Raw genomic sequence first — 18,929 nt, 5'->3', positions numbered from 1 at the left:
GCTAATATGCAAGTTATTGTCCTAAAAAGGGTTTGGGGACCCGGGGCCTGCCCCAGGGGACATGTATCAATGCAAAAGTCATTTAAAACTGCTTGCGGTTTTAATGTAATGTCTGGTCCCGGCAATATGGATGAAAATTATTGAGAAAAATGGCATGGGTACCCTCCTACCCATTACCAGGCCCCTTTGTGTCTTGTATGGATATTAAGAGGAACCCCGTACCCAAATTTAAAAAAAGGAAAGGCGTGGGGCCCCCAGGCCCTATATACTCAGAACAGCAGTATAAAGGCGGTGCAAACAAGACAGGGACTGTGTAGGTTTGTTGGTTGTTAAGTAGAATCTGTTTGTAATTTTGAACTGGTACATTTGTAAAGTGTAACTCCAGTTAAAAAATCAATTTTTAAGCTATTTGGAAAACATAGGGAAGGGTTATCACCCCTGTAACATTTTTTTGCTGTCTGTGCACCTCTTCAGAAGATTTCACCTCACTTTCTGTCCCAATGACAAATGTATTTTGAAAATTTGGTGTTTTTAGTAAAACAAAGATTGGGATGAAGCATCAGTGGAGAGGAGACATGTTTTTCCCATATCAACTTTTACAGGAGAGAATTTCCCTTCCTAGGGGTAGATTTCATCTCACTTCCTGTTGTCTCCTTCCGTTTGCAAGTAGGAGACGTTTGGAAATTGGATGTTTGAAAGTAGGGGCCTGTCCTATATGCTCTGCAAAAATTTGTGTTGCCACAACACTGTAAGCCCTCAAAGTGACTCTTGGTGGACGCTGGAACGCCCTGCTGTGAACTATTATATCAAGAATTGTAATTACATGTCATTGTTGAACAGTGGTAGAAAAATTGGGCCTTTGGTGGGGGTGGTGGTGGTGCTGCCATAACACTGTAAGTCCTCAAAGTTACTCTTGGTGGGCGCTGGAACAGGCCCTGCTGTGAAATACTATATCAAGAATTGTAATTACATGCACCTGTTGAACAGGGGCACAAAAATTGGGCCTTAGGCACTGGTGCCACAACACTGCAACACCTCACAGAAACTCTAGTTGGAGAGCAGGAATGAGCCCTGCTGTAAAGTATTGGATCAAAAATTGTAATTACACGCCCCTGTTAAACAGGAGCTAAAAAATTGGGACTTAGGCACTGATGCTGGTGCCACAACACTGCAACCACTCACAAATATTGTAGTTGAGCGCAGCAATGAACCCTGCTGCAAAAGATTGCATCAAAAATTGTAATTATACACCCCTGTTAAACACGGATAAAAAATTTGGCCTTAGCCACTGGTGGCGGCGCCCAGAACCAAAAATGTTCTTACAAGCTATCAGCATGATCATTGAGGAGGAAGAGGATAGTCACTCAGCATAACAGGATAGTCACTCAGCATCAGCATAGGCAGTCTTGACATTTCAAGATCTGTCATTTAAAAAAAAAATTATTCGGTTACATCAGCATCAGGTGCTTGGTAGCTGGCGGTGATCCAAGACTTATTCATTTTTATGAAGGTCAGTCAATCAACCGAGTCGGTAGACAGGCAAACACTGTGATCAGTTACAAAGCCACCAGCAGCACTGAATGTGCGTTCCGAAGGAATGCTGGATGCAGGACAGGCCAGAAGCTCAACTGCATACTGAGTAAGCTCTGGCCAGTGATCCATCCTCAAGACCCAGTAACCCAGAGGATTTTCGGTGGGAAAGGTGTCCAAGTCTGATCTTGCCCCTAGGTATTCCTGCATTATGTAAATCAGACGTGTGCACAGGGTGCAGATGACACAGTACACCTACTGTAATTGCGGCAGCTGCCTGCGGTGTAGGAGCAGCAGAACACCAGCAATCGAGGTAGCTTTAGGTGTACACTGTGCAGGTGGCACAATACACCGACTGTAATTGCCGCAGCTGCCTGCCTGTGGTATAGGAGCAGCAGAACACCAGCAATTGGGGTAGCTTTAGGTGTACACTGTGCAGGTAGCACAATACACCGACTGTAATTGCTGCAGCTGCCTGCCTGTGGTATAGGAGCCGCAGAACACCAGCAATTGGGGTAGCTTTAAGTGTACACTGTGCAGGTGGCACAATACACCGACTGTAATTGCTGCAGCTGCCTGCGGTATAGGAGCAGCAGAACACCAGCAATTTGGGTAGCTTTAGGTGTACATTGTGCAGGTGGCACAATACACGACTGTAATTTCTGCAGCTGCCTGCAGTATAGGAGCAGCAGAACACCAGCAATTGTGGTAGCTTTAGGTGTACACTGTGCAGGTGGCACAATACACCGACTGTATTTGCAACAGCTTCAAATTAAATTAAATCACACTGTCTCTCTGTCTATCTCTCTCCACCGCAGCACCACACTACACAAGGCCGCCGCGCAGGCAGCTTTATATAGTGCGGGGCGTACTTAGCCCCCTGAGCCATAATTGGCCAAAGCCATCCTGGCTTTGGCCAATTGCAGTTTGCTAGACAGACAGCTCTGTGATTGACCAAGCATGTGAGTCATAGTGCCTGCTTGGCCAATCATCAGCCAGCAATGTACTGTAATGCCGCAGTGAATTATGGGCCGTGACGCTCCTCCCATTTTTGACGCAAATGGCCCATAATGTTCAGAATTTGCAGAACGGACGATGTTTGAGTTGAACATGGGTTTGACTCGAACTCAAAGCCCATCCCTATTCCAGAGACCTGTTCTGCCATTATCCAGGTCCTGCAGAAAAACTATATTAAGGGTAAGTTTTAACCCTTAACATCACATTATATGTATTTAATGTACATTGTCCATTGTACTGCTTTCTCCGAAACACCCCCCAAAATGTGTCCAAATGTAATGTGTGTCCTTAAATTAATTTATAACCCTCCCCACCCCCTAAAATGTGTCCAAAAATTAATTTATAACCCTCCCCCATCCCCTAAAATGTGTCCAAATGTAATGTGTGTTCTTAAATTCAGGCAGAGTTTTTTTGGGCTACCAAAGTCACCTCAAACCCCCCCACCCCCATATAATTTTATCAATGGGCCATTAGAGGGGGTGAGGAATCTGTGCACTTGTAGTGCCAAGTGGATTTTTCTTTAGTAAACAAGCCCCATTGTCACTGTAAACACAAAGGGACTTACAAAACTGGTATTGAGTATTGAAAGAAGAAGCCACACATTGGTGTATTTCAAAATGTTTACTCTGTGCACATTCACAGATGTGTGTTTATAACCTCCTCGCGCCCGCCCTATGGCCGAATGACGGCCGTAGAGCAGGCGCGTTCGTCCGGGCGGTCGTCCCTGGACGGCCCGATGTTTACTTCCGCAATGCGCGCCCCCGCGGGCGCGCATCGCGGAAGCTCTGTGTTCGCCGTGTCCCCCGGGGACAGGCAAACACAGATCGCTGTAAACGGCCAATCACAGCGGCCGTTTACAGCGTGATCGGCGTGTCCAATGGGAGATGATCTCATATGTAAACATATGAGATCATCTCTCGGCGCCGCTCTCCTTCCTCGCACAGACAGTGCGAGGAGGGGAGAGGGGAGAGATGAACGGCTGCAGCGGCAGCCGTTCTGCCTGTGGGGAAAAAAAATAAAATAAAGTGCCATCTGCCCCCAGCAGTGCCATCCGCCCCAATGCCATCCGCCCCAATGCCATCTGCCTCAATGCCATCTGCCCCAATGCCATCCGCCCCAGTGCCATCCGCCCCAGTGCCATCCACCCCCAGTGCCATCCACCCCAGTGCTACCTGCCCCCAGTGCCATCCACCCCAGTGCTACCTGCCCCCAGTGCCATCCACCCCAGTGCTACCTGCCCCCTGTGCCATCCACCCCAGTGCTACCTGCCCCCAGTGCTACCTGCCCCCAGTGCCACCTGTCCCCAGTGCCACCTGCCCCCAGTGCCACGTGTCGTCAGTGCCACATAGTGCCATCTGTCATCAGTGCCACGTATCAGTGCCATTTGTCATCAGTGCCATGTATCAGTGCCATTTGTCATCAGTGCCACCTGTCAGTGTCACGTGCCATCTGTTGTCAGTGTCACGTGTCATCAATGCCACTTATCAGTGCCATCTGTCATCAGTGTCACGCGTCATCGGTGCCATGTATTAGTGCCATCTGTCATCGGTGGCACATATTAGTGCCACGTATTAGTGCCATCTGTCATCAGTGCCACGTTTCAGTGCCACGTGTCTTCAGTGCCACGTATTAGTGCCACGTGTCATCAGTGCCACGTATAAGTGCCACCCGTCATCAGTGCCACATATTAGTGCCATCTGTCATCAGTGCCACATATTAGTGCCATCTAGCAGTGCCACCTGTCATCAGTGCCACGTATAAGTGCCATCATTGCCACGTATCAGTGCCATCTGTCATCAGTGTCACGTGTCATTGTCCTGGTGCTTCAAAAGTGTAATAAATAGTCAACAAGTTAGATGTGTAATTTATGTTCCTAGAACACATGATGGCGCTACCTGCATGTTGGGCCTCTCTATGTGGCCAGGCTGTGAAAAAGTCACACACATGTGGTATTGTAATACTCAGGAGGAGTAGCAGAATTTTTTGGGGGGTGTCATTTGTGGTATACACATGCCATGTGAGAGAAATAACCTATTACAATGACAATTTTGTGGAGAAAAAAAAATAAAAATGAAAAATCTTAATTTTGCAAAGAATTGTGGGAAAAAAATGACAACATCAAAAAGCTCACTATACCTCTTACTAAATACCTTGGAATGTCTACTTTCCAAAAAGGGGTCATTTGGGGGGTATTTGTACTTTCCTGACTTGTTCGGGTCACAAGAAGCGAGATAGGCCACCAGTACATCAGATGTGATCAATTTTGTGCGATTCGCACCACAGCTTGTAGACTCTCTAACTTTCACAAAGACCAAATAATATCCACTAATTTGGGTTATTTTTACCAAAGATATGTAGCAGTATAAATTGTGACCAAAATTTATGAAGAAAAATTTATAATTTGCATAATTCTGTCACAGAAACAAAGAAATATGCGTTTTTTTTCCAAATTTTCGGTCTTTTTTCATTTATAGCGCAGAAAATAAAAACCCCAGAGGTGATAAAATACCACCAAAAGAAAGCTCTATTTGTGGGAAAAAAAGGACAAAAAATTCATTTGGGTACAGTGTTGCATGACTGAGTAATTGTCATTCAAAGTGTGAGAGCACCGAAAGCTGAAAATTGGTCTGGGCAGAATGGTGTTTAAGTGCCCAGTAAGCAAGTGGATAAAATCACAATATTTTTTGTTTATATTTCTTTCTCAATATAATTTTTTTCACATTTCTTTTTCATCCATATATTATATTATATTATATTATATTATTTTTTTACAAACAGGCATGTTTTAAAACATAACATACACAACTCTGGAACTTACAAAGTTCAATGTATAAAAACTGAAGGCAATATTAGACATAGTGTCAAAAATGTGTTGATATTACTTTAAATATGATGGGGTGATGTTACCCCTGTAAAAGTCAAATTGTGAAGATGCACACAAATTGGGAGTCCAAATGGGTAATGTAAACATGTGCTATCTACCATCATGGGGGATCAATGGACGTGTTTGGGGGTGCAATCACTTCCTCTCACCTACTAGCGTTATGAGGAAGGAGTTGCACCCACAAAATGCGTACATTGAGATCTCCTGATGGCAGATAGCACATGTTGACACACTGTGTGCATCTTCAAAATTTGTCTTTTAAAATGTACAATTAAGAAAAAAATATGGTGGTCATCTAAAAAGAAAATGAAGAACATGATCAAATTTTTTGAGGGAAAAAAGGATTTATTTACTTATTCTCCCCAAAACATTGATCATGTTATTCATTTCCTGCTGCATGATGTCAAGGTGATTGCACATTGTATCTATCTCCCCATTCCACGCCATCATTTTCATAATGAGGGTTTGGGCGCTGCCCCTAGTAAAAGATTCCACCGCTTCCCCTTCCACAACCAGAACATCACCTAAAATTTATGAAAAAACATGTATTTACAAATATGCAGGCTTACATAGATTACCTGAAGCTGGGGTGTGAGACACTCACCTGGTGGGGTGCCCATGTCCTCCACTTCCTTCACCTCTCCTTCCTCCACATCCTCGGGGGGCTCAGGCTAACTTCCCAATCAGGCTGGCGAGGTAGGGGGGGTCACTGGGATACTGTTGTCTGAGTCTTTTCTCCCCTATGATAATGAAACAAAAGGTGTACTTAGCACACAGATATTTGAGTCCAGAAATAGGAATATGAAACATTGCTTTGAAGTGGTGTACAATTGTCTGTTTGGGAAGAGATCCAAGTTGAAAACATGATTAAGGGGCGTGGCCTGGAGTGGCATGAGATAGGATGCAAGAGAGCTGAGCTCCGCTGACCGAATATCCTCATCGCATATCCTTAGACCCAGACTGCAGATTCACCCCTCTCTAGCTGCTCCACAGACCGGGCAACCCCTGGGCACATGTCTCCACCGAGGAGGAACACGGCGGCCGCCGCTAAACTGTTCCAATTTCGGCATGATGAGGCAGACCCAGCAGACCAAGATGGCGCCGCCATGCAGGGGGAGGAGAGCGCGCGGAGCACAGACACAGTCAGACTCCTGGATGCTATAACGGCATGTCAAGAAGCTGTCAGGAACTGCCAAACCAACCTCACAGCAAGGATTGAAGAGGTAAAAGTAGATATCTTGCTGGTTAGGCAAGACTTTCAGAAACTAAGGGAGAGAGTCACAGAGGCAGAGACCCACCTGGGCAATGTGGAGGATTCCCTACCCCCCTGCAGATCTCCTCAGAGTCCATGCAACATCAGGTGAATCAAATCCTACAGAAACAGGATGATATTGAGAATACGATTCGCAGGTGTAATCTGTGCTTTATAGGCCTGCCAGAAGGGGTGGAGGGAAGGGACCCCCCAACTTTTTTAGAAATGCTTTTATCCATCCGATACATATGGAAGGGAATCTCCCCCATGTTTGTAGTGGAGCAAGCACACAGACTGTCTGGCAAAACACTGGCACCAGGGGCACCTCCCCGCACCTTTATTGCCAAATTCCTGAATTTCAGGGACAGGGATGCTATCCTTCGTCTCAGCAGGGAAAAAGGGAACATCCCATTTGACAACAAAACCGTAGCAATCTTTTCTGCTGAAGTCCAGAAAAAACTCAAAAATTTTATGGAAGTGAAAAGGCGACTGCGGATAAAAAACAAAGTACGCCATGTCGTTTCCGTCCCACCTGCATGTGGAAGGCACTGACCGGGCCCACTTCTTTGAGGATCCTGAGATGGCCTTGACATGGCTGGAACACCGAGATGCCAACAGATGAGTATATATGTAAAGATGCATCTACCTCTACGATCTGCGCACCTGTATCACCCCTCTTTCCCCATCCAACATCCCTGGCTCCACTTGTATTGCTTGAGTGGGATTCTCATCCCTTCTTCCCAGAGAGTGGTTTGGAAAATGAATGATAACATTGCTCACTGTTTCTACCACCCCCGGGTCTGAAAGTTTTGGGACGCCAGATTTGACTGGGTCCCCTCAGCCTCATATTGTTGCATGTCTCCCAAAACCCTGCTGCACCTAATGTTGCTACAGCCTGTGACAAGATACACCTGTGGTGAAATGGCATCTGACTGCATATGGACATTGCTCACTGACCCAGATAGCCACCCACGATTGAGGAGGCTGCGTTCCCCATATTTTGGGGTGTCCAGCCTTACCACGACCATTCCTCCAAGATTGAGACAGCTCCTTTTGCAGTTTGTTTGGATGAGGCACCTGTTGACAATGTTGTCATTCCTTACCCTAGGCCACATGCTGGATCACTGCCACTAAATTTACCTATGTTCGGGTCGAGATTTTATCTTTAATAATTTCTACAGAAGTATTTAGATAAGGTCCCTCCTTTGCCGGCAGAGGGGAACACCTTACCAGCAAGCTCACCTTGATTAGTGAGCACAGTCCTATAATGTGTCACATAGCACAGCAAAGTTTCGTCCAGTGCCTTATTATGCACTACTTGTGTTGGAATAAATGGCAAAACACTGTGCTATCATACTATGACACCCTTATGTGTATTTTGTTGATACAATGCCATTCTTTCACAAGTTGGAAAATGTTTGTGCCCTGTTGGCTGTTTAATGCCCGCACTAGTTGGGGTCAGTGCAGGGCGGGGTGGGGGGTTAGAAGGTCTACACGGGTTAAAGAAGTTCTTTTTGTTGTTGCACATGCTTGCTTTTTTTGGTACTATACTGGTGGTGCAGTTGGGGCACTCCGGCTGGGGGGGGGGGGGGGGGGTTCCTGCTATTCTGACCCGGAAGGGTGGCCTGTCTCCTGGAGTTTCATCATTCAATTGTACAGTATACAACCATGGCCACATTAAAATTCCTCACGTGGAATGTGAGGGGAATGAGGGACCCCATTAAGAGGTCAGCAGTTTTTGGACAACTTAAAAAGATGAAGGCGGACGTGGTGGCCTTGGTGGAAACACACGCTGAGGGCCCTATGTTAAGGGCACTTCGGCGTCCTTGGATAGGATGGGCGTTCCACACCACACACTCCAGAGGAGTATCCCTATTAATTGCTAAACATACCCACTTTGAACTCCAGGATTCGGTAATAGACCCTTTGGGCAGATTTGTATTTATAAAAGCAAAACTACATGGGGACATGATTCTTATAATGGCATTTTATGTACCTCCACCCTTCCAGTTTGGTGTATTGACGGAGGGTTTTAACTATATGGCACTCCACCCTGTTGTCCCGGTAGTGTGGATGGGGGGTTTTAATAATGTGATGGACAAATCTCTAAATAGGATGACTGACCCCATGCAGACCACACCGCGCACCCAACCGATGAGATTCGCCCGACTTCTCAATGATTTCCACCTTGTGGATACATGGAGAACCAAGCACCCAACGCAGCGGGCATATACCTGCTTCTCCACCTCCCACCCGTCTATGTCCCAAATAGACCTTATACTTTTCTCCAAATTACTCCTACCTAGGCTCACAGATACAGGCTTTCTGCCCAGATCACTGTCTGATCATTGTCCATACCTGGCTACACTTTCCTTACTGCACACAAATGCCCCAACAATGTGTTGCCTGAATCCCTTTTGGTTAACTCTCCTACCGGAGTAAAATGACCTGGAATCGGGTCTGAAGATTTTTTTTTTGAGACCAATGAGGTGTCAGCACGACCACAAATAGTCTGGGAAGCGTTTAAAATACATGCTAGAATGACTCTAACAGGGTGAAGCATTCCTCCATGGCAAATATAGACGAGGCGACACATAATTTACGGATGGTGGAGAGAGACTTTATGAATGATCCCATGACAGAAAAGGCAGGTAGTCTTAAATTATGCTCTAGAGCACTGGATCAATTGATTTATGAAAAACCTAAACAGAAGCTGTTTTTTCCTTAGACAGAGGTCATCTGAACATGGTGAATGAGAGGGGAAGCTACTAGCTTACCTAGTTCATAGTGAGGAGAGACCCCCAATAGTGATATCCCTCTGCTCGGCACACGGTGTGCTTGAGACTGATCCCTCACAGGTCACGATGATGTTTCGTAACTTCTTTACCACTCTTTATGCAACCACTGTCTCGCCTGACCTCTCCCAGATGGAATCATTTTTGATGGGGTTACATTTTCTGCACCTGACTGAGGAACAGGACCAAGAACTATAAGAACCCCTAGCAAAAGAAGAAATTGTGTCAGCTATAGCTGAATTCCCATAATCTAAAGCCCCAGGTTCAGATGGCCTACTGGTAGAATTTTACTCTACTTACCTAGATCTACTGGCCCCCAGACTGCTAATATTATATAACTCTATTTTTGAGAACTCAGAACTTCCGGCGTCCATGAGGGAGGCTACCATAGTGCTCATCCCCAAACCTGGGAAGGATCCGCACCTCCCGGAGTCTTACCGCCCCATTTCTCTGTTGCAGGTGAATGTCAAGATACTAGCAAATGTTCTTGCCATCCGCCTCAACAAAGTGATTCTCTCGTTGATCCATGGAGATCAAGCAGGATTTATGCCAGGCACAAACACGTTGTTTAATCTTTGGAGAATTTTTTTTAACCTCCAGATCCCCCACGATATCACTGGTTCTAGGATAATAGTCGCCTTGGACACCGCCAAGGCGTTTGACTCTGTTGAGTGGCAGTACTTATGGACCTGCATGACTAAGTTCGGACTAGGGCCAAAATTTATTAAATGGATCCAATTACTCTACCAGAATCCAGTTGCCAGAGTACTGGCGGATGGCTGGCCCTCAGAACAATTCCCCCTTTCCAGAGGTACTAGGCAGGGGTGTCCCTTGTCCCCTCTACTCTACGCTCTGGAGGCGGAGCCATTGGCCATGGTGATTCGTGCGCATACGGGAATAGTGGGTTTGTGCAGGGGTGAGATTACAGAGAAAATCAGCACATATGCAGACATTACTTTACTTTATTTAAATGACTCAGATCACTCCCTCCCAATAGCTCTAGCTCTGATAGAAAAGTTTGGCACATTTTCTGGTCTAAAAATTAACTGGGACAAGTCCCAAATTCTCCCCCTGGATAGCTTTCCACCTCCCAGAGACAGGGCCCTGCTTCCTTTACAGAGGGTGGACACCATTAAATATCTCGGCATCCGGATGACTAGAATCCCATCAGACTATGTCCCACTTAACATTACCACTCTAATTTACATGATCAAGCAGAATACACAGATATGGGCACGCCATCCATTAGGGGTAATGGGTCGCACAAACCTGATCAAAATGGTCCTGCTCCCAAAAATCTTATACAAGATTTGGCATTCCCCTGTCTACTTGGTGCTCAAACACTTTAAGGTGATAGAAGCCCTTCTAAAAACCATTTGTATGGGGCAATAATAGGCACAAACTTCCTTGGCAGAAACTTAAACAACCCACTGACCTGGCCGGACTGGCCCTGCCTGACTTTAATTTGTATTACCTTGCAGCTCAATTATCGCAAATTTTTCACATAGACAAAACGGATAAAGACAGGTTCTTGAACTTTCTATGTCCAAAATGGATCAGATTAACTTTAGACCCCATGGTGGCAATTACTGGGGGAACGGAGTATGAGGGCAGGACAGTGGACAATAAATCACTTGTCTACCAGTATAGGAGGGTATGGAACATTACTTCTGCGAAACTACGCCTACCGGCCCTACATGAATATACCCCCCTTTGGCACAATAGGACTTTCAACGGATCGTAGACAGTGAAATGTGGAGTAGAAGGGGCATCTTTTATCTATCCCACATAACCTCTGGTGGTAAACTAAAACCTTTTCACGATTTAGAATCTGAATATGGGCTCCCTAATAACTATTATTATAGATACTTACAGCTTCGTCACGCGTATTGTGCTCAATTTCCCCTAGACAATCTCTCCCTAGCCAACAATCCTCTGATGGCAGCCATTAAAAACCCAGATCCCAAAAAAACAATTTCACAGTTTTATGTTATGCTGTCGCTTCCTTCAATGACTGTGGCAGCCTACGCACTAAAGAATAGATGGGTGGGAGTGATAGGACCTATCACAGATTATGAATGGAGTGAGGCACTAGAAACCTGTAAACTAGTATCACCCAAACTCTCTGAGCGATTGACCCAAGTCTTTATAACGCATAGAGCATATCTCACACCACTTAAAATTTCAAAATATAATAACACTTACTCCAGCACTTGCCGTATGTGTACCCAAGTAACTGATACCTTCTTTCACCTCCTGTGGGAATGCCCTAAAATTCAAATGTTCTGGTCACAGGTGGTGAGATTCCTACACGACACAATGGGCTCTCCCATAACACTTCAGCCAAAAACGTGTCTTTTGGGAATCTTCCTGGATCCTGACTCTAATAAATTGACTAAAATATTCTTGCATGAAACGCTATTAACTTCATGGAAAGTTATTGCCAGAGTGTGGATGATCCTGATCCCCCAACCGTCTCACAATGGATCGGGGAAGTTATTACCATACTGCCATACAAGAAACTTATATATACCCATAGAGGGTGCCCCTCCAAATATGAGAAAGTTTGAGACAGATGGCTCAAAAACTCTGCAACAAGTATATAGTTGTTTGATTCTAGATGGGCATTGAAATGTACTCTAGGTGGGTTCACTGAGATATATCGGGAATTTGCAGGACAGGGTGGGTGACCCCGAGGGGATGTTTGTATGAGTCTGGTACCAATTTGAATACTATGCACTTATGTACTTATTTTTGTGAATGTTATTTTGTGATTTTGTATAAGCCCTTGTACATACGGTCGGAGATTCCGACGGAATGTGTCCTATCGGACCGTTTTGTCAGATAATCCGACTGTGTGTGGTCTCCATCGGACTGTTTCTGTCAGAGTATCCGACGGACCAAGTTTTCCAACTTGTCCGTAAAATTTTCCGACAAAATGCTCCGATCGGACATACTCCGATCGTGTGTAGCCTACTCCGACGGACAAGGTGCCACGCATGCTCACAATCAAATTCGAACATGGAAGCGCCCGCTCAGGTAAAACTACTGCTCATAAATGATATAGCACATTCGTCACGCTGCAATGTTAAAAATTCTTTCATGAAGCGCATTCTCTTGTTCTTTACAATGCTGCAAGAATGAACTTCTTTTGATGCTCATAGTCACACACACTTCTCCCGAATGTATTACTTGAGTCTTTGTACTCATTTCAGCAATACAATATTTTAAATCGTCACATCTACACAACTTTGTTTTCGTTTTTTGGGGAATTTTGTGGTTTGTTTTTTTCATCAACATCTCCTTTTTTGACAGTTTGCTCATCTTTGCATTTTTTGGGGTGTGTTTTGGGTTTCAACTTACCACAACACCATTATTATCTTTTTTGTATTTTGGTTTTCCTTTTTAATCTACAGGAGGTTGTTTAGTGTTGGTGCCCCTTGTTATTCATTTCACTTTGTATTTTTGAAATGTACCTGCCTGCTCACAAATAAACTGTCCTTTTTGAAATAAAACACATATACAAGTATTTCTTCAAACAAAAAAAACCTTTATTTAGGTGTCAGTAACAAATAAAGAGGGAGGCAGCGCTGGAGAAACTGGGGAGATTAGCGAAGCCTTTGGCCCCCAGGGCACACATCAACTATTTAAATTCAAAAATTGGTGGCCTGAGGAGTACATGTCTGAGGGAGAGAAGTCTGGTCCTGAAGTCCAAGAAACCCGGAACAACAGCAGATGACATCTATGTTCCCAGGCTGTGGTACTACAAGAGGCTGCATCTTCTGTCAGACCAGACTAGACCCAGGTTCTCACACTCTGGTCTTCCTTCCACGCTTCCTTCCAGGCTGTGGCTGTGGTGCTCGAGGTGTGGCAGAAGGAGGAGGACGAGGAGGGGCATGGGCCAAATGACACAAGTGTGTTGCTTGTGTGATTTGGCCCAACAGCCCCTTGTTGGGGGTGTGGAGAATTAGCTCCTCACACAAGATCTTTTGCCCCTCCTCCAAGGCGGCAAAGGCCTCTTGATAGGTAGGGGTGGCTTTGAGGGCCGCTGAAGTCTCCCCGATGAGCCTCAGAGCCGACTCCTCCACATTCCCTCACTTTCTCGCCCTTTTGTGTGGAAGGCGGAGGGGAGGGACCTGGGATTCTGTCAGACTCCTCCGGCTGCCCACCACCTGGCTGCCACTTACCCCTGCCTCCTCCTGGCTGCCACTTTCCACAGCCACCTCCTGGCTGCTGCATTCCACACCCTCCTCCTGGCTGATGTCTTCCTGTGTATGAAAAAGGGACATAGTTTTAGTTTTTGGTTCATCAAACACACACAATTTTCACATCAAGACTGTTGCAAATTGTTAACCAATAGAAAAGACTATCATTCTGAGCCCAGCATTTTTCATTCTTGGCCCAAAGGTTTTGGCCACTACTGTCTATTGATATGTGAAATACTTTCTAAAATCAGCAATTAGTGAGCAAAAATCAAGTTAACATCATTCATTTTTACTCCCAAAATATGTACAACAATACTATACCTGGCTCAAGCTGGGCTCCCCCAGTTCTTCCTGAGTGGAAGGCCCAGGTTGGGCGTCGGAAGACTCAGTGGGTGTGGAATGTAGCATAGAAGGATGCGTGGAAGGAAGGGTAGAGAGGGATTCCCTGACCTCAGCCTGGTCTGACGGCTGCATCCTCTCATAATACCACAGCCTGGGGACATAAACTTCATCTGCTGCAGCTCCAGATTGCATGGACTTCAGCACCTTCTTCCTCTCCTTCAGATATGTACTCCTGAGGCCACCAATTTTCACTTTTAAATAGTTGACATCTGCCCTGGGGACCACCGGCTTCACAAACTCAACCAGTTTCTCCAGCGCTGCCTGCCTCTTTAGTTTGTTACTGTAATGAGGGTGCGTCGATTGCCACAGGCAGGGCAGCTCCCTGTATTTATCAATGAACAGAGGGAGGAAACTGTGGTAATTGAAACCGTCCATAATCTCTGCAAGACACAACACAAGACAAACCCTAATGTCAGGCTAAACTCCACTAATTTAGGCCTCAATCTAGAAGCAGTATAGGCTAGTGATATACCAAGTTCAAAATGTTACCTTTGTTTGCACGATCGTCGCGTCAGCTCCTCCCTCTGTTCACAGATTGTACGTACGACACACGCGTGTTGTGTTTTATATACAGTGTGTCCTCCCGCCCCTGACGTTCTTTCTAGACTATTCCCCGGCCCATCTCTTTCGGCGCAGTGGGGAGAGCACATGGCGGAGAGAACGCAGGTGCGCAATCAGAGTTCCACTAACGAGGAGGAGGGTGAGGAAAGCCCAGAGCCTAAAACGTCCCGATCCTGGAAGAGAAGATTTAAGGCCTCACATATGTCTTTTGGAGAGATGTTGGAGATGGTGGACATATTGAAGAGGACCGACTATGATGGGAAGTATAGACCTTACCCAAACCCAAATATCAGAAAGGCCAAGATCATGACTAAAGTTGTGAAGAGTCTTCAAAAGAATTTTGGGGTACGACGATCCAAGGATCAACTGAGAAAACGCTGGTCAGACCTGAAACTGAGGGAGCACAATCAGTACAGAAGGATCAAGCGTGTTATTCAAAAAAGTAAGTAGTTGTCGTGTGTTCATATGATTATTCTTGCTTGCATAATGCTCCATGTGCTTTGATTTCATGTTGTACAGTTTAAAATGGGCACTTTCAAGTTCATGGGTTCAATCGTTCGTAAGAAAAATCGTTCTGCAGGTAAGTATTCCAGCTTAACAAAGTGTCCACAATAACCACCTTTGAACTCGGCCAAAAAACACAATTGGACCACAATTCCAACAAATGTTTCATATTCCTATTTTTGCCCTCTGTGTGCTAAGTATTCCTTTTTTACATTCTCATAGGGGAGAGAAGACTCGGGAAGTCTGAGGACACCAGGGACCCCACACCTCCCAAAGAAGGCGAAATTCCAACACCAGAAGCAGAGGAGCAGGATGAGGAGGAAGGAGAGATCGTTGAAGTTTGACAAATTGTCACCACAACAGGTGAGTGTCAGAGACCACAGCTTCCGGTAAGCTAATCAATGTATGTCGGCATATTTATAATACATCGTGTGTTTTGCTTTTTTGTAGGTGATGTGGAAGAAGAATCACATTTTACCAGTGAAAGTGCCCAGATCCTGATTGGGGAGATAATGGGGTGCAATCAGGATTTAGAAAATATACAGAAAAACATCAATGATGTTCAAAATAAAATGAAGAACATCATTGATGTTTTGGGGAGAGTCTGAAACACCCCAAACTAGCTAGGGTTTTATTTTTGTGTTTTGTTCATCACATGGGGTGTCACTCCTGGAAAAGCCAAATTTGGAAGATGCACACAGTGTGTCAACATGTGCTATCTCCCATCATGGGGGATCAATGTACGTGTTTTGTGGAAAGTGGTTGAGATGAAGGGGTTGCAGCCCCAAAACATGTACATTGATCCCCCATGATGGGAGATAGCACATGTTGACACACTGTTTGCATCTTCAAAATTTGGCTTTTCCAGGGGTGACACCCCATGTGATGAAGGCAATATCAGCCCAGTTTGTACATACTCATGTCTGATATTGTCTTCACTTTTCAAAGTTTAACTTTGTAAGTTCCTGTGTTCTGTATGTTACGCTTTGATAAATGCCGGTTTACACTAAAACGCCAAGTTACAAAAAAATTACCTTAAATAATGTTTTTAAAACACACAATATGTTGGTTTATTGTAAAACCCTTTTCTAAACGCACATGTGAATGTGCTTTGATTAAAAAGTTAAATTATCAAAAATGTGTGGCTTCCTTTTTCAATGTGCAAAAGCAGTATTTGGAGTAAAATTGTTGTTTTCGGTGGCAATGGGTGTTATTTACTAAAGGCAACTCCACTTTTCACTCCAAGTGCAGTTTCAGGTGTACTTTTGCAGTGCACTTGTAGTGCATAGTGGATGTGCCTTTAGTAAATAACACCCACAGTGATGTGTACATTTTCACAATCATGCCATTTTCCTGACCCCACATATTTCTGCCATGGTGCTGAAAATGAGCAATATTTTTGTCAGTAATGCACTACATACATTAGTTAACAAAAACAAGGTGTGTGTGTGTGGCAGACCCACAACATAATAAGATTATCTGAAGAAGAGACTGTCACCTCATCTCGCTCAGAACTTGGGTTTGCACTGTTGTAGAAGAAGGCACAACAACAAAAATCTAAAATTTACCTAGGAGACACCTAAAACCAAGCCAAGCAGTAAATGAAAACAAAGATTATTGTAGTTTCAAAGAAAAATGTATTACAAAAATGCCTCTCAGACATTGTCTGGCATATCAATGGCCCCCCTACCCACAAAGTACTCCATGTATTGGGTTCGGACCTCGTGGGCGCTTTGGGGGGGTGAGGGTCCTCATCAGGAAAGGCCGCATCAGATGGTTTGCCAGGGCAAACTCCTCATCTGCGACAAAGACGAACGGGAGTCCTTCCTGATTCTCCTCTGGGGGTGGCAAGCCCAGATTGCCACTCTGGAGGCACCAGTTGAATTCCATCTGTGAGAACACTCCACCATCCGACATCCGGCCATTTTGCCCCACATCCACATACAGGAAGTCATAAGTCGCTGACACAACCGCCAACATCACGATACTATTAAACCCCTTGTAATTATAATAGTACGACCCCGAGTTGGGGGGTGGGACGATGCAGACATGTTTCCCATCAATTGCACGTCCACAATTGGGAAAGTCCCAATGACTGGCAAAGTGGGAGGCCACAGTCTGCTATTCCTGTAGCGTTGAAGGAAACTGTGGAGTGAAACAAGACAAAAAAAATAGTAATTTTCAACATTGCAAGCAGATTAGACACCAACATTTTTGGCCAAGATCAGTATAACATTTTGGGAAATTAGTATTTAAAGCCTAAAGTATAAGGTCCCCTTATCAGAGTCATCACCCCCCCCCCCATCCCCCCCATCTGATGGGCCCTTGCAAAAAATGAGGGAGGGGGGATGTTTTGGACAGGTAACCCTCTCCACTTGATTGAGAGCTGAATGCCTAAATAATGTGTGATACTTTGGGAATCCCCTCCTTACTTACACTATTGGCAGCCCACTGGACAGGTAAGAAGTGTCATAAAACCAAAAATAAAACAAAATGGAAGCACATTTTGACATTCTGCTATTACCTATCAAGATAATAATAGGGTAAAAAAGTAAAAAATATAGCATTTGAAAGTATTGAGGCAGGCCCTTGCACTACATGCTTTGGTGAATTCGTCCATAAATGTGACCATAAAAAAGGTAGGTAGAGTGTGTATTGGGTTTGGTAAAGTCAGCAGATAGAGGATTGCTATCAGCTGACCTAGCAGTTGGGGGGAGGGGGGTTCCTAAGGAGTTTGGCCCAACCCCAAAAAAATGTCACTCTGCATGAATTGAAGCACACACATAACATTTGTAGACATTTTAGGGGGTGTTTAGGGGAAAGCAATACTATGGAGCTGACAAAAGACATTGCTAAGTGACTAGACTATAGTTTTATGGGCCCAGAAGAGCATGGTGGGGAAGTTAGTGAGGCAAAAATGCATGAGGACAAAGGGGCAGAGCATATGAATTAGAGCATATTGCAATCATGGTAATTAGGGAATGAGGAAAGAAATCCAAGACATTAGCAAGCATTAAATACATAGAATGTGATGTTAAAGGATAAAACTTACCTTCATATAGTCCTTCTGCAGGACCTGAATGATGTCAGAACAGGTCTCTGGAATAATGATCCCCAGAGCCTGGGGGGAGAAGCCTGTGGAGAACTTCAGGTCCTGAAGGCTTCTCCCTTTCGCCAAGTAGCGCAACGTGGCGATGAGCCTCTGCTCCGGAGTGATGGCTTGCCGCATGCAGGTATCCTGCCTGGTGATATAAGGGGACAGCAAAGCCAGCAGACGGTGAAAAACGTCCGTCATCCGGAGATAATTCCTGAAATCATCAGGCATGTGCGAGAACTGGTCACGCTGGCGCAACCAATTCTTGGTCCACAAACGCCTCCTCGCCCTGTTCATGGACCGGGCTTGTGTGAAAGCTAAAAGCCCAACACCAAGCCCCTGCACAGCACAAACTCTATGACGAGTACGTACACGAAACATGGTTTGAAAACGGTCGGCTGGTCAGAACGGACAACAGAAAGCACCAATAAACAGCAATGCCTGAAAGAATGACCTGAAAAGCAGAAGCAAGCAGACAATAAGCCATGCAAATAAAAGCGTACTATACCAAGATATAGTCCACAATGAGAAACAAATGCTTACTGACTACACGCACTGATAATCAGATACGCAAAGACAAGCAGAAACTGAAGAGCAGTACCGAACTGAAGCACAAATCTGAAAAGCGTGAATCGTCTCTCACCAAACTTCTACTAACACGCGATAAACACAAGATCAGCAGAAG

Source organism: Lithobates pipiens, unplaced genomic scaffold, assembly GCF_037356315.1.
Source record: "Lithobates pipiens isolate NorthernLeopardFrog02 unplaced genomic scaffold, aLitPip1_a1.2 Scaffold_16, whole genome shotgun sequence".
Taxonomy (NCBI): domain Eukaryota; kingdom Metazoa; phylum Chordata; class Amphibia; order Anura; family Ranidae; genus Lithobates; species Lithobates pipiens.
This window is presented reverse-complemented; position numbering follows the sequence as displayed.